At 43.8% G+C, this 25,250-nt stretch overlaps 1 long non-coding RNA gene across 1 annotated transcript in view; it reads right to left on the bottom strand.

The window, feature by feature from the left end:
- Positions 1 to 22,798, bottom strand: part of LOC307181325 — a 112,209-nt gene extending 89,411 nt beyond the window's left edge. The window contains exon 1 of the long non-coding RNA XR_013826450.1: positions 22,717 to 22,798. This is a non-coding gene — a long non-coding RNA (uncharacterized lncRNA). The remainder of the gene's footprint in view (positions 1 to 22,716) is intronic.
- Between the last annotated feature and the right edge of the window lie 2,452 nt (positions 22,799 to 25,250).

Here is a 25,250-nt window from a genome sequence, read left to right on the forward strand (position 1 = left end):
TATAAATGACAGCTATCGTCCAAAAATAGACTGAAGTAAGGCTGCCAAGAGGACTTGAAAGCGGGGCAGAATTGCAGGAAACCGATTTCAGGAGGTAGACTGGAATTGCATTGAAAGCATAGGAAAAGAGGCAGAACGTCCACAATGATGCACTTGGCCAAAAAGGGCGTATGCGTTTTTTCCTGAATATATTCAGGAAAAAACGCATACGCACTTTTTGGCCAACCAAGCAAGCTTGCAAAGGAAATCTACACTACAATGAAGTCTCACTTCCCCCCGGTCAAAAGGGCCATCTGAAAAAAGTGTAAAATCCAGAAAGGCAGGACAGGCCATGGAGAACTGGGAGCCTTGTTATGCTGATGGGCGGGATGTAAATTGCCAACAACCACTCGGGAGAAGTGTATGGTGTTTCCTGAAACATCTAAAAAACAAAGCAACAGAACCTAGGGCACTTCCACTTATGGTCGTATAGCTTAGGGAAATTAAAATCAAAAAGACACAGCCACCTCAAAGTTCGGAACGGCTCTGTTTACAAGAACCTCGTTTACAGTACAAGTTCAACATCGCAGAAAGTGAAAAATGGATAAAGAAGTTGTGGTATTTACTTACAAAGCAATATCACTCAGCAATGAAATCTGTGTCATCAGGCCCTTAGCAGCACAATGAGTGGATTCAGGTATGATGATTCTAACTGAAATAAGTCACACAGAAAAAGAAACATCATAAGATATCAGTAATACACGGAATGTAAACTTGGCTACACAGGAACTGAATTACAGAACAGAACAGGTTCTCAAATTTAGAAAACCAACTTATGCTTGCTTAAGGGGAAAGGTGAGTTGGGGTGCTGCATAAAACCAGAGATTGAAATGAGCACAGATAAAGTTCCTTAAGCCAAATATGGAATAGACAAGAGCTACTCCTTGCTCAACGAAATGGACTCAACACCGCATATTAAACGCCTAAGAATGTACCTGACTAGTAAGTATCTTAAAACCTATGGATTGCTATGTCTCCGAAAGAGAATCAAGCATGTGTACAGGGGCATAAACGCAGCAGTGATAGGATTGGAGAGTTTCGGTGAGCAAATGAAGACCCTTTGAAGTCATATTGCATGGTACCCATTCCACGGGTTTCAACTACCCAGGTTTTAGGTATTCTTCCTTCAGCTAAAACATGCATGTGGAACCCAAGTATGATCAACCATGTCAATGGGAGACGTGTTCAAATATGTCTCAGTTTTCCTCCCCTGGAACTCGGGTTCAACATTCCAGACGCTTTACTAACACTCTCCCCACTTGGAGAGTCAGGGCCTTTAACCTCCTGTTTGACCCAGTTTGCAATTTCTGCGGAAGATGAACAGGAATAGCGAGAACCAATGAGAGGCTAGCTGGAGGTGTCTGGACGGGCAAATTTAACTCTCATTTCCCACCAGGAAGAGAAAATAACCAAAGGCTCAGTGTGCCGTGCCGGAACCAGATTAGGGCCTGAAGCCATCCTGCGGTGTTGCGGCCAGGTCACAAGAAAGCGAGTTGAAGAAAGGAGCTCAGGGGCACTGTAATTCACAAACCTGCAGAGTTATAAATGACAGCTATCGTCCAAAAATATACTTAAGTAAGGCTGCCAAGAGGACTTGAAAGCGGGGCAGAATTGCAGGAAACCGATTTCAGGAGGTAGACTGGAATTGCATTGAAAGCATAGGAAAAGAGGCAGAACGTCCACAATGATGCACTTGGCCAAAAAGGGCGTATGCGTTTTTTCCTGAATATATTCAGGAAAAAACGCATACGCCCTTTTTGGCCAACCAAGCAAGCTTGCAAAGGAAATCTGCACTACAATGAAGTCTCACTTCCCCCCGGTCAAAAGGGCCATCTGAAAAAAGTGTAAAATCCAGAAAGGCAGGACAGGCCATGGAGAACTGGGAGCCTTGTTATGCTGATGGGCGGGATGTAAATTGCCAACAACCACTCGGGAGAAGTGTATGGTGTTTCCTGAAACATCTAAAAAACAAAGCAACAGAACCTAGGGCACTTCCACTTATGGTCCTATAGCTTAGGGAAATTAAAATCAAAAAGACACAGCCACCCCAAAGTTTGGAACGGCTCTGTTTACAAGAACCTCATTTACAGTACAAGTTCAACATCGCAGAAAGTGAAAAATGGATAAAGAAGTTGTGGTATTTACTTACAAAGCAATATCACTCAGCAATGAAATCTGTGTCATCAGGCCCTTAGCAGCACAATGAGTGGATTCAGGTATGATGATTCTAACTGAAATAAGTCACACAGAAAAAGAAACATCATAAGATATCAGTAATACACGGAATGTAAACTTGGCTACACAGGAACTGAATTACAGAACAGAACAAGGTCTCAAATTTAGAAAACCAACTTATGCTTGCTTAAGGGGAAAGGTGAGTTGGGGTGCTGCATAAAACCAGAGATTGAAATGAGCACAGATAAAGTTCCTTAAGCCAAATATGGAATAGACAAGAGCTACTCCTTGCTCAACGAAATGGACTGAACACCGCATATTAAACGCCTAAGAATGTACCTGACTAGTAAGTATCTTAAAACCTATGGATTGCTATGTCTCCGAAAGAGAATCAAGCATGTGTACAGGGGCATAAACGCAGCAGTGATAGGATAGGAGAGGTTCGGTGAGCAAATGAAGACCCTTTGAAGTCATATTGCATGGTACCCATTCCACGGGTTTCAACTACCCTGGTTTTAGGTATTCTTCCTTCAGCTAAAACATGCATGTGGAACCCAAGTATGATCAACCATGTGAATGGGAGACGTGTTCAAATATGTCTCAGTTTTCCTCCCCTGGTACTCGGGTGCAACATTCCAGACGCTTTACTAACACTCTCCCCACTTGGAAAGTCAGCGCCTTTAACCTCCTGTTTGGCCCAGTTTGCAATTTCTGCGGAAGATGAACAGGAATAGCGAGAACCAATGAGAGGCCAGCTGGAGGTGTCTGGACGGGCAAATTTAACTCTCATTTCCCACCAGGAAGAGGAAATAACCAAAGGCTCAGCGTGCCGTGCCGGAACCAGATTAGGGCCTGAAGCCATCCTGCGGTGTTGCGGCCTGCTCACAAGAAAGCGAGTTGAAGAAAGAGCTCAGGGGCACTGTAATTCACAAACCTGCAGAGTTATAAATGACAGCTATCGTCCAAAAATAGACTGAAGTAAGGCTGCCAAGAGGACTTGAAAGCGGGGCAGAATTGCAGGAAACCGATTTCAGGAGGTAGACTGGAATTGCATTGAAAGCATAGGAAAAGAGGCAGAACGTCCACAATGATGCACTTGGCCAAAAAGGGTGTATGCGTTTTTTCCTGAATATATTCAGGAAAAAACGCATACGCCCTTTTTGGCCAACCAAGCAAGCTTGCAAAGGAAATCTGCACTACAATGAAGTCTCACTTCCCCGCTGTCAAAAGGGCCATCTGAAAAAAGTGTAAAATCCAGAAAGGCAGGACAGGCCATGGAGAACTGGGAGCCTTGTTATGCTGATGGGCGAGATGTAAATTGCCAACAACCAATCGGGAGAAGTGTATGGTGTTTCCTGAAACATCTAAAAAACAAAGCAACAGAGCCTAGGGCACTGCCACTTATGGTCTTATAGCTTAGGGAAATTAAAATCAAAAAGACACAGCCACCCCAATGTTTGGGACGCCTCTGTTTACAAGAACCTCGTTTACAGTACAAGTTCAACATCGCAGAAATTGAAAAATGGATAAAGAAGTTGTGGTATTTACTTACAAAGCAATATCACTCAGCAATGAAATCTGTGTCATCAGGCCCTTAGCAGCACAATGAGTGGATTCAGGTATGATGATTCTAACTGAAATAAGTCCAACAGAAACAGAAACATCATAAGATATCAGTAATACACGGAATGTAAACTTGGCTACACAGGAACTGAATTACAGAACAGAACAGGGTCTCAAATTTAGAAAACCAATTTATGCTTGCTTAAGGGGAAAGGTGAGTTGGGGTGCTGCATAAAACCAGAGATTGAAATGAGCACAGATAAAGTTCCTTAAGCCAAATATGGAATAGGCAAGAGCTACTCCTTGCTCAACGAAATGGACTCAACACCCCATATTAAACACCTAGGAATGTACCTGAATAGTAAGTATCTTAAAACCTATGGATTGCTATGTCTCCGAAAGAGAATCAAGCATGTGTACAGGGGCATAAACGCAGCAGTGATAGGATTGGAGAGGTGCGGTGAGCAAATGAAGACCCTTTGAAGTCATATTGCATGGTACCCATTCCACGGGTTTCAACTACCCAGGTTTTAGGTATTCTTCCTTCAGCTAAAACATGCATGTGGAACCCAAGTATGATCAACCATGTCAATGGGAGACGTGTTCAAATATGTCTCAGTTGTCCTCCCCTGGAACTCGGGTGCAACATTCCAGACGCTTTACTAACACTTTCCCCACTTGGAGAGTCAGCGCCTTTAACCTCCTGTTTCGCACAGTTTGCAATTTCTGCGGAAGATGAACAGGAATAGCGAGAACCAATGAGAGGCTAGCTGGAGGTGTCTGGACGGGCAAATTTAACTCTCATTTCCCACCAGGAAGAGGAAATAACCAAAGGCTCAGTGTGCCGTGCCGGAACCAGATTAGGGCCTGAAGCCATACTGCAGTGTTGCGGCCAGCTCAAAAGAAAGCGAGTTGAAGAAAGGAGCTCAGGGACACTGTAATTCACAAACCTGCAGAGTTATAAATGAGAGCTATCATCCAAAAATAGACTGAAGTAAGGCTGCCAAGAGGACTTGAAAGCGGTGCAGAATTGCAGGAAAGCGATTTCAGGAGGTAGACTGGAATTGCATTGAAAGCATAGGAAAAGAGGCAGAACGTCCACAATGATGCACTTGGCCAAAATGGGTGTATGCGTTTTTTCCTGAATATATTCAGGAAAAAACGCATACGCCCTTTTTGGCCAACCAAGCAAGCTTGCAAAGGAAATCTGCACTACAATGAAGTCTCACTTCCCCGCTGTCAAAAGGGCCATCTGAAAAAAGTGTAAAATCCAGAAAGGCAGGACAGGCCATGGAGAACTGGGAGCCTTGTTATGCTGATGGGCGGGATGTAAATTGCCAACAACCACTCGGGAGAAGTGTATGGTGTTTCCTGAAACATCTAAAAAACAAAGCAACAGAACCTAGGGCACTTCCACTTATGGTCCTATAGCTTAGGGAAATTAAAATCAAAAAGACACAGCCACCCCAAAGTTTGGAACGGCTCTGTTTACAAGAACCTCATTTACAGTACAAGTTCAACATCGCAGAAAGTGAAAAATGGATAAAGAAGTTGTGGTATTTACTTACAAAGCAATATCACTCAGCAATGAAATCTGTGTCATCAGGCCCTTAGCAGCACAATGAGTGGATTCAGGTATGATGATTCTAACTGAAATAAGTCACACAGAAAAAGAAACATCATAAGATATCAGTAATACACGGAATGTAAACTTGGCTACACAGGAACTGAATTACAGAACAGAACAAGGTCTCAAATTTAGAAAACCAACTTATGCTTGCTTAAGGGGAAAGGTGAGTTGGGGTGCTGCATAAAACCAGAGATTGAAATGAGCACAGATAAAGTTCCTTAAGCCAAATATGGAATAGACAAGAGCTACTCCTTGCTCAACGAAATGGACTCAACACCGCATATTAAACGCCTAAGAATGTACCTGACTAGTAAGTATCTTAAAACCTATGGATTGCTATGTCTCCGAAAGAGAATCAAGCATGTGTACAGGGGCATAAACGCAGCAGTGATAGGATAGGAGAGGTTCGGTGAGCAAATGAAGACCCTTTGAAGTCATATTGCATGGTACCCATTCCACGGGTTTCAACTACCCTGGTTTTAGGTATTCTTCCTTCAGCTAAAACATGCATGTGGAACCCAAGTATGATCAACCATGTGAATGGGAGACGTGTTCAAATATGTCTCAGTTTTCCTCCCCTGGTACTCGGGTGCAACATTCCAGACGCTTTACTAACACTCTCCCCACTTGGAAAGTCAGCGCCTTTAACCTCCTGTTTGGCCCAGTTTGCAATTTCTGCGGAAGATGAACAGGAATAGCGAGAACCAATGAGAGGCCAGCTGGAGGTGTCTGGACGGGCAAATTTAACTCTCATTTCCCACCAGGAAGAGGAAATAACCAAAGGCTCAGCGTGCCGTGCCGGAACCAGATTAGGGCCTGAAGCCATCCTGCGGTGTTGCGGCCTGCTCACAAGAAAGCGAGTTGAAGAAAGAGCTCAGGGGCACTGTAATTCACAAACCTGCAGAGTTATAAATGACAGCTATCGTCCAAAAATAGACTGAAGTAAGGCTGCCAAGAGGACTTGAAAGCGGGGCAGAATTGCAGGAAACCGATTTCAGGAGGTAGACTGGAATTGCATTGAAAGCATAGGAAAAGAGGCAGAACGTCCACAATGATGCACTTGGCCAAAAAGGGCGTATGCGTTTTTTCCTGAATATATTCAGGAAAAAACGCATACGCCCTTTTTGGCCAACCAAGCAAGCTTGCAAAGGAAATCTGCACTACAATGAAGTCTCACTTCCCCGCTGTCAAAAGGGCCATCTGAAAAAAGTGTAAAATCCAGAAAGGCAGGACAGGCCATGGAGAACTGGGAGCCTTGTTATGCTGATGGGCGAGATGTAAATTGCCAACAACCAATCGGGAGAAGTGTATGGTGTTTCCTGAAACATCTAAAAAACAAAGCAACAGAGCCTAGGGCACTGCCACTTATGGTCTTATAGCTTAGGGAAATTAAAATCAAAAAGACACAGCCACCCCAATGTTTGGGACGCCTCTGTTTACAAGAACCTCGTTTACAGTACAAGTTCAACATCGCAGAAATTGAAAAATGGATAAAGAAGTTGTGGTATTTACTTACAAAGCAATATCACTCAGCAATGAAATCTGTGTCATCAGGCCCTTAGCAGCACAATGAGTGGATTCAGGTATGATGATTCTAACTGAAATAAGTCCAACAGAAACAGAAACATCATAAGATATCAGTAATACACGGAATGTAAACTTGGCTACACAGGAACTGAATTACAGAACAGAACAGGGTCTCAAATTTAGAAAACCAATTTATGCTTGCTTAAGGGGAAAGGTGAGTTGGGGTGCTGCATAAAACCAGAGATTGAAATGAGCACAGATAAAGTTCCTTAAGCCAAATATGGAATAGGCAAGAGCTACTCCTTGCTCAACGAAATGGACTCAACACCCCATATTAAACGCCTAGGAATGTACCTGAATAGTAAGTATCTTAAAACCTATGGATTGCTATGTCTCCGAAAGAGAATCAAGCATGTGTACAGGGGCATAAACGCAGCAGTGATAGGATTGGAGAGGTGCGGTGAGCAAATGAAGACCCTTTGAAGTCATATTGCATGGTACCCATTCCACGGGTTTCAACTACCCAGGTTTTAGGTATTCTTCCTTCAGCTAAAACATGCATGTGGAACCCAAGTATGATCAACCATGTCAATGGGAGACGTGTTCAAATATGTCTCAGTTGTCCTCCCCTGGAACTCGGGTGCAACATTCCAGACGCTTTACTAACACTTTCCCCACTTGGAGAGTCAGCGCCTTTAACCTCCTGTTTCGCACAGTTTGCAATTTCTGCGGAAGATGAACAGGAATAGCGAGAACCAATGAGAGGCTAGCTGGAGGTGTCTGGACGGGCAAATTTAACTCTCATTTCCCAACAGGAAGAGGAAATAACCAAAGGCTCAGTGTGCCGTGCCAGAACCAGATTAGGGCCTGAAGCCATCCTGCAGTGTTGCGGCCAGCTCAAAAGAAAGCGAGTTGAAGAAAGGAGCTCAGGGACACTGTAATTCACAAACCTGCAGAGTTATAAATGACAGCTATCATCCAAAAATAGACTGAAGTAAGGCTGCCAAGAGGACTTGAAAGCGGTGCAGAATTGCAGGAAAGCGATTTCAGGAGGTAGACTGGAATTGCATTGAAAGCATAGGAAAAGAGGCAGAACGTCCACAATGATGCACTTGGCCAAAAAGGGCGTATGCGTTTTTTCCTGAATATATTCAGGAAAAAACGCATACGCCCTTTTTGGCCAACCAAGCAAACTTGCAAAGGAAATCTGCACTACAATGAAGTCTCACTTCTCCCAGGTCAAAAGGGCCGTCTGAAAAAAGTGTAAACTCCAGAAAGGCAGGACAGGCCATGGAGAACTGGGAGCCTTGTTATGCTGATGGGTGGGATGTAAATTGCCAACAGACACTCAGGAGAAGTGTATGGTGTTTCCTGAAACATCTAAAAAACAAAGCATCAGAGCCTAGGGCACTTCCACTTATGGTCCTATAGCTTAGGGAAATTAAAATCAAAAAGACACAGCCACCCCAAAGTTTGGAACGGCTCTGTTTACAAGAACCTCGTTTACAGTACAAGTTCAACATCGCAGAAAGTGAAAAATGGATAAAGAAGTTGTGGTATTTACTTACAAAGCAATATCACTCAGCAATGAAATCTGTGTCATCAGGCCCTTAGCAGCACAATGAGTGGATTCAGGTATGATGATTCTAACTGAAATAAGTCACACAGAAAAAGAAACATCATAAGATATCAGTAATATACGGAATGTAAACTTGGCTACACAGGAACTGAATTACAGAACAGAACAGGGTCTCAAATTTAGAAAAACAACTTATGCTTGCTTAAGGGGAAAGGTGAGTTGGGGTGCTGCATAAAACCAGAGATTGAAATGAGCACAGATAAAGTTCCTTAAGCCAAATATGGAATAGACAAGAGCTACTCCTTGCTCAACGAAATGGACTCAACACCGCATATTAAACGCCTAAGAATGTACCTGACTAGTAAGTATCTTAAAACCTATGGATTGCTATGTCTCCGAAAGAGAATCAAGCATGTGTACAGGGGCATAAACGCAGCAGTGATAGGATTGGAGATGTTCGGTGAGCAAATGAAGACCCTTTGAAGTCATATTGCATTGTACCCATTCCATGGTTTTCAACTACCCAGGTTTTAGGTATTCTTCCCTCAGCTAAAACATGCATGTGGAACCCAGAGTATGATAAACCATGTGATCGGGAGACGTGTTCAAATATGTCTCAGTTTTCGTACCCTGGTACTCGGGTGCAACATTCCAGACGCTTTACTAACACTCTCCCGACTTGGAGAGTCAGTCCCTTTAACCTCCTGTTTGGCCCAGTTTGCAATTTCTGTGGAAGATGAACAGGAATAGCGAGAACCAATGAGAGACTAGCTGGAGGTGTCTGGATGGGCAAATTTAACTCTCATTTCCCACCAGGAAGAGGAATTAACCAAAGGCTCAGCGTGCCGTGCCAGAACCAGATTAGGGCCTGAAGCCATCCAGCGGTGTTGCGGCCAGGTCACAAGAAAGCGAGTTGAAGAAAGGAGCTCAGGGGCACTGTAATTCACAAACCTGCAGAGTTATAAATGACAGCTATCGTCCAAAAATATACTTAAGTAAGGCTGCCAAGAGGACTTGAAAGCGGGGCAGAATTGCAGGAAACCGATTTCAGGAGGTAGACTGGAATTGCATTGAAAGCATAGGAAAAGAGGCAGAACGTCCACAATGATGCACTTGGCCAAAAAGGGCGTATGCCTTTTTTCCTGAATATATTCAGGAAAAAACGCATACGCCCTTTTTGGCCAACCAAGCAAACTTGCAAAGGAAATCTGCACTACAATGAAGTCTCACTTCCCCCCGGTCAAAAGGCCCATCTGAAAAAAGTATAAAATCCAGAAAGGCAGGACAGGCCATGGAGAACTGGGAGCCTTGTTATGCTGATGGGCGGGATGTAAATTGCCAACAGACACTTGGGAGAAGTGTATGGTGTTTCCTGAAACATCTAAAAAACAAAGCAACAGAGCCTAGGGCACTTCCACTTATGGTCCTATAGCTTAGGGAAATTAAAATCAAAAAGACACAGCCACCCCAAAGTTTGGGACGCCTCTGTTTACAAGAACCTCGTTTACCATACAAGTTCAATATCACAGAAAGTGAAAAATGGATAAAGAACTTGTGGTACTTATGTACAATGCAGTATCACTCAGCAATGAAACCTATGTCATCAGGCCCGTAGCAGCATAATGAGTGGATTCAGGTACGATGATTCTAACTGAAATAAGTCACACAGAAAAAGAAACATCATAAGATATCAGTAATACACGGAATGTAAAGTTGGCTACACAGGAACTGAATTACAGAACAGAACAGGGTCTCAAATTTAGAAAACCAACTTATGCTTGCTTAAGGGGAAAGGTGAGTTGGGGTGCTGCATAAAACCAGAGATTGAAATGAGCACAGATAAAGTTCCTTAAGCCAAATATGGAATAGACAAGAGCTACTCCTTGCTCAATGAAATGGACTCAACACCGCATATTAAACGCCTAAGAATGTACCTGACTAGTAAGTATCTTAAAACCTATAGATTGCTATGTCTCCGAAAGAGAATCAAGCATGTGTACAGGGGCATAAACGCAGCAGTGATAGGATTGGAGAGGTTTGGTGAGCAAATGAAGACCCTTTGAAGTCATATTGCATGGTACCCATTCCACGGGTTTCAACTACCCAGGTTTTAGGTATTCTTCCTTCAGCTAAAACATGCATGTGGAACCCAGAGTATGATCAACCATGTGATCGGGAGACGTGTTCAAATATGTCTCAGTTTTCCTCCCCTGGTACTCGGGTGCAACATTCCAGACGCTTTACTAACACTCTCCCCACCTGGAGAGTCCGCGCCTTTAACCTCCTGTTTGGCCCAGTTTGCAATTTCTGCGGAAGATGAACGGGAATAGCGAGAACCAATGAGAGGCTAGCTGGAGGTGTCTGGACGGGCAAATTTAACTCTCATTTCCCACCAGGAAGAGGAATTAACCAAAGGCTCAGCATGCCGGGCCGGAACCAGATTAGGGCCTGAAGCCATCCTGCGGTGTTGCGGCCAGGTCACAAGAAAGCGAGTTGAAGAAAGGAGCTCAGGGGCACTGTAATTCACAAACCTGCAGAGTTATAAATGACAGCTATCGTCCAAAAATATACTTAAGTAAGGCTGCCAAGAGGACTTGAAAGCGGGGCAGAATTGCAGGAAACCGATTTCAGGAGGTAGACTGGAATTGCATTGAAAGCATAGGAAAAGAGGCAGAACGTCCACAATGATGCACTTGGCCAAAAAGGGCGTATGCCTTTTTTCCTGAATATATTCAGGAAAAAACGCATACGCCCTTTTTGGCCAACCAAGCAAACTTGCAAAGGAAATCTGCACTACAATGAAGTCTCACTTCCCCCCGGTCAAAAGGCCCATCTGAAAAAAGTATAAAATCCAGAAAGGCAGGACAGGCCATGGAGAACTGGGAGCCTTGTTATGCTGATGGGCGGGATGTAAATTGCCAACAGACACTTGGGAGAAGTGTATGGTGTTTCCTGAAACATCTAAAAAACAAAGCAACAGAGCCTAGGGCACTTCCACTTATGGTCCTATAGCTTAGGGAAATTAAAATCAAAAAGACACAGCCACCCCAAAGTTTGGGACGCCTCTGTTTACAAGAACCTCGTTTACCATACAAGTTCAATATCACAGAAAGTGAAAAATGGATAAAGAACTTGTGGTACTTACGTACAATGCAGTATCACTCAGCAATGAAACCTATGTCATCAGGCCCGTAGCAGCATAATGAGTGGATTCAGGTACGATGATTCTAACTGAAATAAGTCACACAGAAAAAGAAACATCATAAGATATCAGTAATACACGGAATGTAAAGTTGGCTACACAGGAACTGAATTACAGAACAGAACAGGGTCTCAAATTTAGAAAACCAACTTATGCTTGCTTAAGGGGAAAGGTGAGTTGGGGTGCTGCATAAAACCAGAGATTGAAATGAGCACAGATAAAGTTCCTTAAGCCAAATATGGAATAGACAAGAGCTACTCCTTGCTCAATGAAATGGACTCAACACCGCATATTAAACGCCTAAGAATGTACCTGACTAGTAAGTATCTTAAAACCTATAGATTGCTATGTCTCCGAAAGAGAATCAAGCATGTGTACAGGGGCATAAACGCAGCAGTGATAGGATTGGAGAGGTTTGGTGAGCAAATGAAGACCCTTTGAAGTCATATTGCATGGTACCCATTCCACGGGTTTCAACTACCCAGGTTTTAGGTATTCTTCCTTCAGCTAAAACATGCATGTGGAACCCAGAGTATGATCAACCATGTGATCGGGAGACGTGTTCAAATATGTCTCAGTTTTCCTCCCCTGGTACTCGGGTGCAACATTCCAGACGCTTTACTAACACTCTCCCCACCTGGAGAGTCCGCGCCTTTAACCTCCTGTTTGGCCCAGTTTGCAATTTCTGCGGAAGATGAACGGGAATAGCGAGAACCAATGAGAGGCTAGCTGGAGGTGTCTGGACGGGCAAATTTAACTCTCATTTCCCACCAGGAAGAGGAATTAACCAAAGGCTCAGCATGCCGGGCCGGAACCAGATTAGGGCCTGAAGCCATCCTGCGGTGTTGCGGCCAGGTCACAAGAAAGCGAGTTGAAGAAAGGAGCTCAGGGGCACTGTAATTCACAAACCTTCAGAGTTATAAATGACAGCTATCGTCCATAAATAGACTGAAGTAAGGCTGCCAAGAGGACTTGAAAGCGGGGCAGAATTGCAGGAAACCGATTTCAGGAGGTAGACTGGAATTGCATTGAAAGCATAGGAAAAGAGGCAGAACGTCCACAATGATGCACTTGGCCAAAAAGGGCGTATGCGTTTTTTCCTGAATATATTCAGGAAAAAACGCATACGCCCTTTTTGGCCAACCAAGCAAGCTTGCAAAGGAAATCTGCACTACAATGAAGTCTCACTTCCCCCCGGTCAAAAGGGCCATCTGAAAAAAGTGTAAAATCCAGAAAGGCAGGACAGGCCATGGAGAACTGGCAGCCTTGTTATGCTGAAGGGCGAGATGTAAATTGCCAACAAACACTCAGGAGAAGTGTATGGTGTTTCCTGAAACATCTAAAAAACAATGCAAGAGAGCCTAGGGCACTTCCACTTATGGTCCTATAGCTTAGGGAATTTAAAATCAAAAAGACACAGCCACCCCAAAGTTTCGAACGGCTCTGTTTACAAGAACCTCGTTTACAGTACAAGTTCAACATCGCAGAAAGTGAAAAATGGATAAAAAAGTTGTGGTATTTACTTACAAAGCAATATCACTCAGCAATGAAATCTGTGTCATCAGGCCCTTAGCAGCACAATGAGTGGATTCAGGTATGATGATTCTAACTGAAATAAGTCACACAGAAAAAGAAACATCATAAGATATCAGTAATACACGGAATGTAAACTTGGCTACACAGGAACTGAATTACAGAACAGAACAGGGTCTCAAATTTAGAAAACCAACTTATGCTTGCTTAAGGGGAAAGGTGAGTTGGGGTGCTGCATAAAACCAGAGATTGAAATGAGCACAGATAAAGTTCCTTAAGCCAAATATGGAATAGACAAGAGCTACTCCTTGCTCAACGAATTGGACTCAACACCGCATATTAAACGCCTAAGAATGTACCTGACTAGTAAGTATCTTAAAACCTATGGATTGCTATGTCTCCGAAAGAGAATCAAGCATGTGTACAGGGGCATAAACGCAGCTGTGATAGGATTGGAGAGGTTCGGTGAGAAAATGAAGACCCTTTGAAGTCATATTGCATGGTACCCATTCCACGGGTCTCAACTCTCCAGGTTTAAGGTATTCTTCCTTCAGCTAAAACATGCATGTGGAACCCAGAGTATGATCAACCATGTGAACGGGAGACGTGTTCAAATATGTCTCAGTTTTCCTACACTGGTACTCGGGTGCAACATTCCAGACGCTTTACTAACACTCTCCCGACTTGGAGAGTCAGTCCCTTTAACCTCCTGTTTGGCCCAGTTTGCAATTTCTGCGGAAGATGAACAGGAATAGCGAGAACCAATGAGAGACTAGCTGGAGGTGTCTGAACGGGCAAATTTAACTCTCATTTCCCACTAGGAAGAGGAATTAACCAAAGGCTCAGCGTGCCGTGCCGGAAACAGATTAGGGCCTGAAGACATCCTGCGGTGTTGCGGTCAGGTCACAAGAAAGCGAGTTGAAGAAAGGAGCTCAGGGGCACTGTAATTCACAAACCTGCAGAGTTATAAATGACAGCTATCGTCCAAAAATAGACTGAAGTAAGGCTGCCAAGAGGACTTGAAAGCGGGGCAGAATTGCAGGAAACCGATTTCAGGAGGTAGATTGGAATTGCATTGAAAGCATAGGAAAAGAGGCAGAACGTCCACAATGATGCACTTGGCCAAAAAGGGCGTATGCGTTTTTTCCTGAATATATTCAGGAAAAAACGCATACGGCCTTTTTGGCCAACCAAGCAAACTTGCAAAGGAAATCTGCACTACAATGAAGTCTCACTTCCCCCCGGTCAAAAGGGCCATCTGAAAAAAGTGTAAAATCCAGAAAGGCAGGACAGGCCATGGAGAACTGGGAGCCTTGTTATGCTGATGGGCGGGATGTAAATTGCCAACAGACACTCGGGAGAAGTGTATGGTGTTTCCTGAAACATCTAAAAAACAAAGCAACAGAGCCTAGGGCACTTCCACTTATGGTCCTATAGATTAGGGAAATTAAAATCAAAAAGACACACCCACCCCAAAGTTTGGGACGCCTCTGTTTACAAGAACCTCGTTTACAGTACAAGTTCAATATCACAGAAAGTGAAAAATGGATAAAGAACTTGTGGTACTTACGTACAATGCAGTATCACTCAGCAATGAAACCTATGTCATCAGGCCCGTAGCAGCATAATGAGTGGATTCAGGTACGATGATTCTAACTGAAATAAGTCACACAGAAAAAGAAACATCATAAGATATCAGTAATACACGGAATGTAAACTTGGCTACAAAGGAACTGAATTACAGAACAGAACAGGGTCTCAAATTTAGAAAACCAACTTATGCTTGCTTAAGGGGAAAGGTGAGTTGGGGTGCTGCATAAAACCAGAGATTGAAATGAGCACAGATAAAGTTCCTTAAGCCAAATATGGAATAGACAAGAGCTACTCCTTGCTCAACAAAATGGACTCAACACCGCATATTAAACGCCTAAGAATGTACCTGACTAGTAAGTATCTTAAAACCTATGGATTGCTATGTCTCCGAAAGAGAATCAAGCATGTGTACAGGGGCATAAACGCAGCAGTGATAGGATTGGAGAGGTTCGGTGAGCAAATGAAGACCCTTTGAAGTCATATTGCATGGTACCCATTCCACGGGTTTCAACTACCCAGGTTTTAGGTATTCTTCCTTCAGCTAAAACATGCATGTGGAACCCAGAGTATGATCAACCATGAGATCGGGAGACGTGTTCAAATATGTCTCAGTTTTCCTCCCCTGGTACTCGGGTGCAACATTCCAGACGCTTTACTAACACTCTCCCCACTTGGAGAGTCAGCGCCTTTAACCTCCTGTGTGGCCCAGTTTGCTATTTCTGCGGAAGATGAACAGGAATAGCGAGAACCAATGAGAGACTAGCTGGAGGTGTCTGGACGGGCAAATTTAACTCTCATTTCCCACCAGGAAGAGGAAATAACCAGAGGCTCAGCGTGCCGTGCAGGAACCAGATTAGGGCCTGAAGCTATACTGCGGTGTTGCGGCCAGCTCACAAGAAAGCGAGTTGAAGAAAGGAGCTCAGGGGCACTGTAATTCACAAACCTGCAGAGTTATAAATGACAGCTATCGTCCAAAAATAGACTGAAGTAAGGCTGCCAAGAGGACTTGAAAGCGGGGCAGAATTGCAGGAAACCGATTTCAGGAGGTAGACTGGAATTGCATTGAAAGCATAGGAAAAGAGGCAGAACGTCCACAATGATGCACTTGGCCAAAAAGGGCGTATGCGTTTTTTCCTGAATATATTCAGGAAAAAACGCATACGCCCTTTTTGGCCAACCAAGCAAGCTTGCAAAGGAAATCTGCACTACAATGAAGTCTCACTTCCCCCCGGTCAAAAGGGCCATCTGAAAAAAGTGTAAAATCCAGAAAGGCAGGACAGGCCATGGAGAACTGGGAGCCTTGTTATGCTGATGGGCGGGATGTAAATTGCCAACAACCACTCGGGAGAAGTGTATGGTGTTTCCTGAAACATCTAAAAAACAAAGCAACAGAACCTAGGGCACTTCCACTTATGGTCCTATAGCTTAGGGAAATTAAAATCAAAAACACAGCCACCCCAAAGTTTGGAACGGCTCTGTTTACAAGAACCTCGTTTACCGTACAAGTTCAACATCGCAGAAAGTGAAAAATGGATAAAGAAGTTGTGGTATTTACTTACAAAGCAATATCACTCAGCAATGAAATCTGTGTCATCAGACCCTTAGCAGCACAATGAGTGGATTCAGGTATGATGATTCTAACTGAAATAAGTCACACAGAAAAAGAAACATCATAAGATATCAGTAATACACGGAATGTAAACTTGGCTACACAGGAACTGAATTACAGAACAGAACAGGGTCTCAAATTTAGAAAACCAACTTATGCTTGCTTAAGGGGAAAGGTGAGTTGGGGTGCTGCATAAAACCAGAGATTGAAATGAGCACAGATAAAGTTCCTTAGGCCAAATATGGAATAGACAAGAGCTACTCCTTGCTCAACGAAATGGACTCAACACCGCATATTAAACGCCTAAGAATGTACCTGACTAGTAAGTATCTTAAAACCTATGGATTGCTATGTCTCCGAAAGAGAATCAAGCATGTGTATAGGGGCATAAACGCAGCAGTGATAGGATTGGAGAGGTTCGGTGAGAAAATGAAGACCCTTTGAAGTCATATTGCATGGTACCCATTCCACGGGTTTCACCTACCCAGGTTTAAGGTATTCTTCCTTCAGCTAAAACATGCATGTGGAACCTAGAGTATGATCAACCATGTGATCGGGAGACGTGTTCAAATATGTCTCAGTTTTCGTACCCTGGTACTCGGGTGCAACATTCCAGACGCTTTACTAACACTCTCCCGACTTGGAGAGTCAGTCCCTTTAACCTCCTGTTTGGCCCAGTTTGCAATTTCTGCGGAAGATGAACAGGAATAGCGAGAACCAATGAGAGACTAGCTGGAGGTGTCTGAACGGGCAAATTTAACTCTCATTTCCCACTAGGAAGAGGAATTAACCAAAGGCTCAGCGTGCCGTGCCGGAAACAGATTAGGGCCTGAAGACATCCTGCGGTGTTGCGGTCAGGTCACAAGAAAGCGAGTTGAAGAAAGGAGCTCAGGGGCACTGTAATTCACAAACCTGCAGAGTTATAAATGACAGCTATCGTCCAAAAATAGACTGAAGTAAGGCTGCCAAGAGGACTTGAAAGCGGGGCAGAATTGCAGGAAACCGATTTCAGGAGGTAGATTGGAATTGCATTGAAAGCATAGGAAAAGAGGCAGAACGTCCACAATGATGCACTTGGCCAAAAAGGGCGTATGCGTTTTTTCCTGAATATATTCAGGAAAAAACGCATACGGCCTTTTTGGCCAACCAAGCAAACTTGCAAAGGAAATCTGCACTACAATGAAGTCTCACTTCCCCCCGGTCAAAAGGGCCATCTGAAAAAAGTGTAAAATCCAGAAAGGCAGGACAGGCCATGGAGAACTGGGAGCCTTGTTATGCTGATGGGCGGGATGTAAATTGCCAACAGACACTCGGGAGAAGTGTATGGTGTTTCCTGAAACATCTAAAAAACAAAGCAACAGAGCCTAGGGCACTTCCACTTATGGTCCTATAGATTAGGGAAATTAAAATCAAAAAGACACACCCACCCCAAAGTTTGGGACGCCTCTGTTTACAAGAACCTCGTTTACAGTACAAGTTCAATATCACAGAAAGTGAAAAATGGATAAAGAACTTGTGGTACTTACGTACAATGCAGTATCACTCAGCAATGAAACCTATGTCATCAGGCCCGTAGCAGCATAATGAGTGGATTCAGGTACGATGATTCTAACTGAAATAAGTCACACAGAAAAAGAAACATCATAAGATATCAGTAATACACGGAATGTAAACTTGGCTACAAAGGAACTGAATTACAGAACAGAACAGGGTCTCAAATTTAGAAAACCAACTTATGCTTGCTTAAGGGGAAAGGTGAGTTGGGGTGCTGCATAAAACCAGAGATTGAAATGAGCACAGATAAAGTTCCTTAAGCCAAATATGGAATAGACAAGAGCTACTCCTTGCTCAACAAAATGGACTCAACACCGCATATTAAACGCCTAAGAATGTACCTGACTAGTAAGTATCTTAAAACCTATGGATTGCTATGTCTCCGAAAGAGAATCAAGCATGTGTACAGGGGCATAAACGCAGCAGTGATAGGATTGGAGAGGTTCGGTGAGCAAATGAAGACCCTTTGAAGTCATATTGCATGGTACCCATTCCACGGGTTTCAACTACCCAGGTTTTAGGTATTCTTCCTTCAGCTAAAACATGCATGTGGAACCCAGAGTATGATCAACCATGAGATCGGGAGACGTGTTCAAATATGTCTCAGTTTTCCTCCCCTGGTACTCGGGTGCAACATTCCAGACGCTTTACTAACACTCTCCCCACTTGGAGAGTCAGCGCCTTTAACCTCCTGTGTGGCCCAGTTTGCTATTTCTGCGGAAGATGAACAGGAATAGCGAGAACCAATGAGAGACTAGCTGGAGGTGTCTGGACGGGCAAATTTAACTCTCATTTCCCACCAGGAAGAGGAAATAACCAGAGGCTCAGCGTGCCGTGCAGGAACCAGATTAGGGCCTGAAGCTATACTGCGGTGTTGCGGCCAGCTCACAAGAAAGCGAGTTGAAGAAAGGAGCTCAGGGGCACTGTAATTCACAAACCTGCAGAGTTATAAATGACAGCTATCGTCCAAAAATAGACTGAAGTAAGGCTGCCAAGAGGACTTGAAAGCGGGGCAGAATTGCAGGAAACCGATTTCAGGAGGTAGACTGGAATTGCATTGAAAGCATAGGAAAAGAGGCAGAACGTCCACAATGATGCACTTGGCCAAAAAGGGCGTATGCGTTTTTTCCTGAATATATTCAGGAAAAAACGCATACGCCCTTTTTGGCCAACCAAGCAAGCTTGCAAAGGAAATCTGCACTACAATGAAGTCTCACTTCCCCCCGGTCAAAAGGGCCATCTGAAAAAAGTGTAAAATCCAGAAAGGCAGGACAGGCCATGGAGAACTGGGAGCCTTGTTATGCTGATGGGCGGGATGTAAATTGCCAACAACCACTCGGGAGAAGTGTATGGTGTTTCCTGAAACATCTAAAAAACAAAGCAACAGAACCTAGGGCACTTCCACTTATGGTCCTATAGCTTAGGGAAATTAAAATCAAAAACACAGCCACCCCAAAGTTTGGAACGGCTCTGTTTACAAGAACCTCGTTTACCGTACAAGTTCAACATCGCAGAAAGTGAAAAATGGATAAAGAAGTTGTGGTATTTACTTACAAAGCAATATCACTCAGCAATGAAATCTGTGTCATCAGACCCTTAGCAGCACAATGAGTGGATTCAGGTATGATGATTCTAACTGAAATAAGTCACACAGAAAAAGAAACATCATAAGATATCAGTAATACACGGAATGTAAACTTGGCTACACAGGAACTGAATTACAGAACAGAACAGGGTCTCAAATTTAGAAAACCAACTTATGCTTGCTTAAGGGGAAAGGTGAGTTGGGGTGCTGCATAAAACCAGAGATTGAAATGAGCACAGATAAAGTTCCTTAGGCCAAATATGGAATAGACAAGAGCTACTCCTTGCTCAACGAAATGGACTCAACACCGCATATTAAACGCCTAAGAATGTACCTGACTAGTAAGTATCTTAAAACCTATGGATTGCTATGTCTCCGAAAGAGAATCAAGCATGTGTATAGGGGCATAAACGCAGCAGTGATAGGATTGGAGAGGTTCGGTGAGAAAATGAAGACCCTTTGAAGTCATATTGCATGGTACCCATTCCACGGGTTTCACCTACCCAGGTTTAAGGTATTCTTCCTTCAGCTAAAACATGCATGTGGAACCTAGAGTATGATCAACCATGTGATCGGGAGACGTGTTCAAATATGTCTCAGTTTTCGTACCCTGGTACTCGGGTGCAACATTCCAGACGCTTTACTAACACTCTCCCGACTTGGAGAGTCAGTCCCTTTAACCTCCTGTTTGGCCCAGTTTGCAATTTCTGCGGAAGATGAACAGGAATAACGAGAACCAATGAGAGAATAGCTGGAGGTGTCTGAACGGGCAAATTTAACTCTCATTTCTCACCAGGAAAAGGAATTAACCAAAGGCTCAGCGTGCCGTGCCGGAACCAGATTAGGGCCTGAAGACATCCTGCGGTGTTGCGGCCAGGTCACAAGAAAGCGAGTTGAAGAAAGGAGCTCAGGGGCACTGTAATTCACAAACCTGCAGAGTTATAAATGACAGCTATCGTCCAAAAATAGACTGAAGTAAGGCTGCCAAGAGGACTTGAAAGCGGGGCAGAATTGCAGGAAACCGATTTCAGGAGGTAGACTGGAATTGCATTGAAAGCATAGGAAAAGAGGCAGAACGTCCACAATGATGCACTTGGCCAAAAAGGGCGTATGCGTTTTTTCCTGAATATATTCAGGAAAAAACGCATACGCCCTTTTTGGCCAACCAAGCAAGCTTACAAAGGAAATCTGCACTACAATGAAGTCTCACTTCCCCCCGGTCAAAAGGGCCATCTGAAAAAAGTGTAAAATCCAGAAAGGCAGGACAGGCCATGGAGAACTGGGAGCCTTGTTATGCTGATGCGCGGGATGTAAATTGCCAACAACCACTCGGGAGAAGTGTATGGTGTTTCCTGAAACATCTAAAAAACAAAGCAACAGAGCCTAGGGCACTTCCACTTATGGTCCTATAGCTTAGGGAATTTAAAATCAAAAAGACACAGCCACCCCAAAGTTTGGAATGGCTCTGTTTACAAGAAGCTCGTTTACAGTACAAGTTCAACATCGCAGAAAGTGAAAAATGGATAAAGAAGTTGTGGTATTTACTTACAAAGCAATATCACTCAGCAATGAAATCTGTGTCATCAGGCCCTTAGCAGCACAATGAGTGGATTCAGGTATGATGATTCTAACTGAAATAAGTCACACAGAAAAAGAAACATCATAAGATATCAGTAATACACGGAATGTAAACTTGGCTACACAGGAACTGAATTACAGAACAGAACAGGGTCTCAAATTTAGAAAACCAACTTATGCTTGCTTAAGGGGAAAGGTGAGTTGGGGTGCTGCATAAAACCAGAGATTGAAATGAGCACAGATAAATTTCCTTAAGTCAAATATGGAATAGACAAGAGCTACTCCTTGCTCAATGAAATGGACTCAACACCGCATATTAAACGCCTAAGAATGTACCTGACTAGTAAGTATCTTAAAACCTATGGATTGCTATGTCTCCGAAAGAGAATCAAGCATGTGTACAGGGGCATAAACGCAGCAGTGATAGGATTGGAGAGGTTCGGTGAGCAAATGAAGACCCTTTGAAGTCATATTGCATGGTACCCATTCCACGGGTTTCACCTACCCAGGTTTTAGGTATTCTTCCTTCAGCTAAAACATGCATGTGGAACCCAAGTATTATCAACCATGTGAACGGGAGACGTGTTCAAATATGTCTCAGTTTTCGTACCCTGGTACTCGGGTGCAACATTCCAGACGCTTTACTAACACTCTCCCCACTTGGAAAGTCAGCGCCTTTAACCTCCTGTTTGGCCCAGTTTGCAATTTCTGCGGAAGATGAACAGGAATAGCGAGAACCAATGAGAGACTAGCTGGAGGTGTCTGGACGGGCAAATTTAACTCTCATTTCCCACCAGGAAGAGGAAATAACCAAAGGCTCAGCGTGCCATGCCGTAACCAGATTAGGGCGTGAAGCCATCCTGCGGTGTTGCGGCCAGCTCAAAAGAAAGCGAGTTGAAGAAAGCAGCTCAGGGGCACTGTAATTCACAAACCTGCAGAGTTATAAATGACAGCTATCGTCCAAAAATAGACTGAAGTAAGGCTGCCAAGAGGACTTGAAAGCGGGGCAGAATTGCGGGAAACCGATTTCAGGAGGTAGACTGGAATTGCATTGAAAGCATAGGAAAAGAGGCAGAACGTCCACAATGATGCACTTGGCCAAAAAGGGCGTATGCGTTTTTTCCTGAATATATTCAGGAAAAAACGCATACGCCCTTTTTGGCCAACCAAGCAAGCTTGCAAAGGAAATCTGCACTACAATGAAGTCTCACTTCCCCCCGGTCAAAAGGGCCATCTGAAAAAGAATAAAACCCAGAAAGGCAGGACAGGCCATGGAGAACTGGGAGCCTTGTTATGCTGATGGGCGGGATGTAAATTGCCAACAAACACTCCGGAGAAGTGTATGGTGTTTCCTGAAACATCTAAAAAACAAAGCAACAGAGCCTAGGGCACTTCCACTTATGGTCCTATAGCTTAGGGAATTTAAAATCAAAAAGACACAGCCACCCCAAAGTTTCGAACGGCTCTGTTTACAAGAACCTCGTTTACAGTACAAGTTCAACATCACAGAAAGTGAAAAATGGATAAAGAAGTTGTGGTATTTACTTACAAAGCAATATCACTCAGCAATGAAATCTGTGTCATCAGGCCCTTAGCAGCAGAATGAGTGGATTCAGGTATGATGATTCTAACTGAAATAAGTCACACAGAAAAAGAAACATCATAAGATATCAGTAATACACGGAATGTAAACTTGGCTACACAGGAACTGAATTACAGAACAGAACAGGTTCTCAAATTTAGAAAAGCAACTTATGCTTGCTTAAGGGGAAAGGTGAGTTGGGGTGCTGCATAAAACCAGAGATTGAAATGAGCACAGATAAAGTTCCTTAAGCCAAATATGGAATAGACAAGAGCTACTCCTTGCTCAACGAAATGGACTCAAAACCCCATATTAAACGCCTAAGAATGTACCTGACTAGTAAGTATCTTAAAACCTATGGATTGCTATGTCTCCAAAAGAGAATCAAGCGTGTGTACAGGGGCATAAACGCAGCAGTGATAGGATTGGAGAGGTTCGGTGAGCAAATGAAGACCCTTTGAAGTCATATTGCATGGTACCCATTCCACGGGTTTCAAATACCCAGGTTTAAGGTATTCTTCCTTCAGCTAAAACATGCATGTGGAACCCAAGTATGATCAACCATGTGAACGGGAGACGTGTTCAAATATGTCTCAGTTTTCCTCCCCTGGTACTCGGGTGCAACATTCCAGACGCTTTACTAACACTCTCCCCACTTGGAGAGTCAGCGCTTTAAACTCCTGTTTGGACCAGTTTGCAATTTCTGCGGAAGATGAACAGGAATAGCGAGAACCAATGAGACTAGCTGAAGGTGTCTGGACGGGCAAATTTAACTCTCATTTCCCACCAGGAAGAGGAAATAACCAAAGGCTCAGCGTGTCGTGCCGGAACCAGATTAGGGCCTGAAGCCATCCAGCGGTGTTGCGGCCAGCTCACAAGAAAGCGAGTTGAAGAAACGAGCTCAGGGGCACTGTAATTCACAAACCTGCAGAGTTATAAATGACAGCTATCGTCCAAAAATAGACTGAAGTAAGGCTGCCAAGAGGACTTGAAAGCGGGGCAGAATTGCAGGAAACCAATTTCAGGAGGTAGACTGGAATTGCATTGAAAGCATAGGAAAGGAGGCAGAACGTCCACAATGATGCACTTGGCCAAAAAGGGCGTATGCGTTTTTTCCTGAATATATTCAGGAAAAAACGCATACGCCCTGTTCGGCCAACCAAGCAAGCTTGCAAAGGAAATCTGCACTACAATGAAGTCTCACTTCCCCCCGGTCAAAAGGGCCATCTGAAAAAAGTGTAAAATCCAGAAAGGCAGGACAGGCCATGGAGAACTGGGAGCCTTGTTATGCTGATGGGCGGGATGTAAATTGCCAACAACCACTCGGGAGAAGTGTATGGTGTTTCCTGAAACATCTATAAAACAAAGCAACAGAGCCTAGGGCACTTCCACTTATGGTCCTATAGCTTAGGGAAATTAAAATCAAAAAGACACAGCCACCCCAAAGTTTGGAACGGCTCTGTTTACAAGAACCTCGTTTACAGTACAAGTTCAACATCGCAGAAAGTGAAAAATGGATAAAGAACTTGTGGTACTTACGTACAATGCAGTATCACTCAGCAATGAAATCTATGTCATCAGGCCCGTAGCAGCATAATGAGTGGATTCAGGTATGATGATTCTAACTGAAATAAGTCACACAGAAAAAGAAACATCATAAGATATCAGTAATACACGGAATGTAAACTTGGCTACACAAGAACTGCATTCCAAAACAGAACAGGGTCTCAAATTTAGAAAACCAACTTATGCTTGCTTAAGGGGAAAGGTGAGTTGGGGTGCTGCATAAAACCAGAGATTGAAATGAGCACAGATAAAGTTCCTTAAGCCAAATATGGAATAGACAAGAGCTACTCCTTGCTCAACGAAATGGACTCAAAACCCCATATTAAACGCCTAAGAATGTACCTGACTAGTAAGTATCTTAAAACCTATGGATTGCTATGTCTCGAAAAGAGAATCAAGCATGTGTTCAGGGGCATAAACGCAGCAGTGATAGGATTGGAGAGGTTCGGTGAGCAAATGAAGACCCTTTGAAGTCATATTGCATGGTACCCATTCCACGGGTCTCAACTCTCCAGGTTTAAGGTATTCTTCCTTCAGCTAAAACATGCATGTGGAACCCAGAGTATGATCAACCATGTGATCGGGAGACGTGTTCAAATATGTCTCAGTTTTCCTCCCCTGGTACTCGGGTGCAACATTCCAGACGCTTTACTAACACTCTCCCGACTTGGAGAGTCAGTCCCTTTAACCTCCTGTTTGGCCCAGTTTGCAATTTCTGCGGAAGATGAACAGGAATAGTGAGAACCAATGAGAGGCTAGCTGGAGGTGTCTGGACGGGCAAATTTAACTCTCATTTCCCACCAGGAAGAGGAATTAACCAAAGGCTCAGCGTGCCGGGCCGGAACCAGATTATGGCCTGAAGCCATCCTGCGGTGTTGCGGCCAGGTCACAAGAAAGGGAGTTGAAGAAAGGAGCTCAGGGGCACTGTAATTCAC

Source organism: Stenella coeruleoalba (assembly GCF_951394435.1).
Source record: "Stenella coeruleoalba genome assembly, contig: scaffold_203, whole genome shotgun sequence".
Taxonomy (NCBI): domain Eukaryota; kingdom Metazoa; phylum Chordata; class Mammalia; order Artiodactyla; family Delphinidae; genus Stenella; species Stenella coeruleoalba.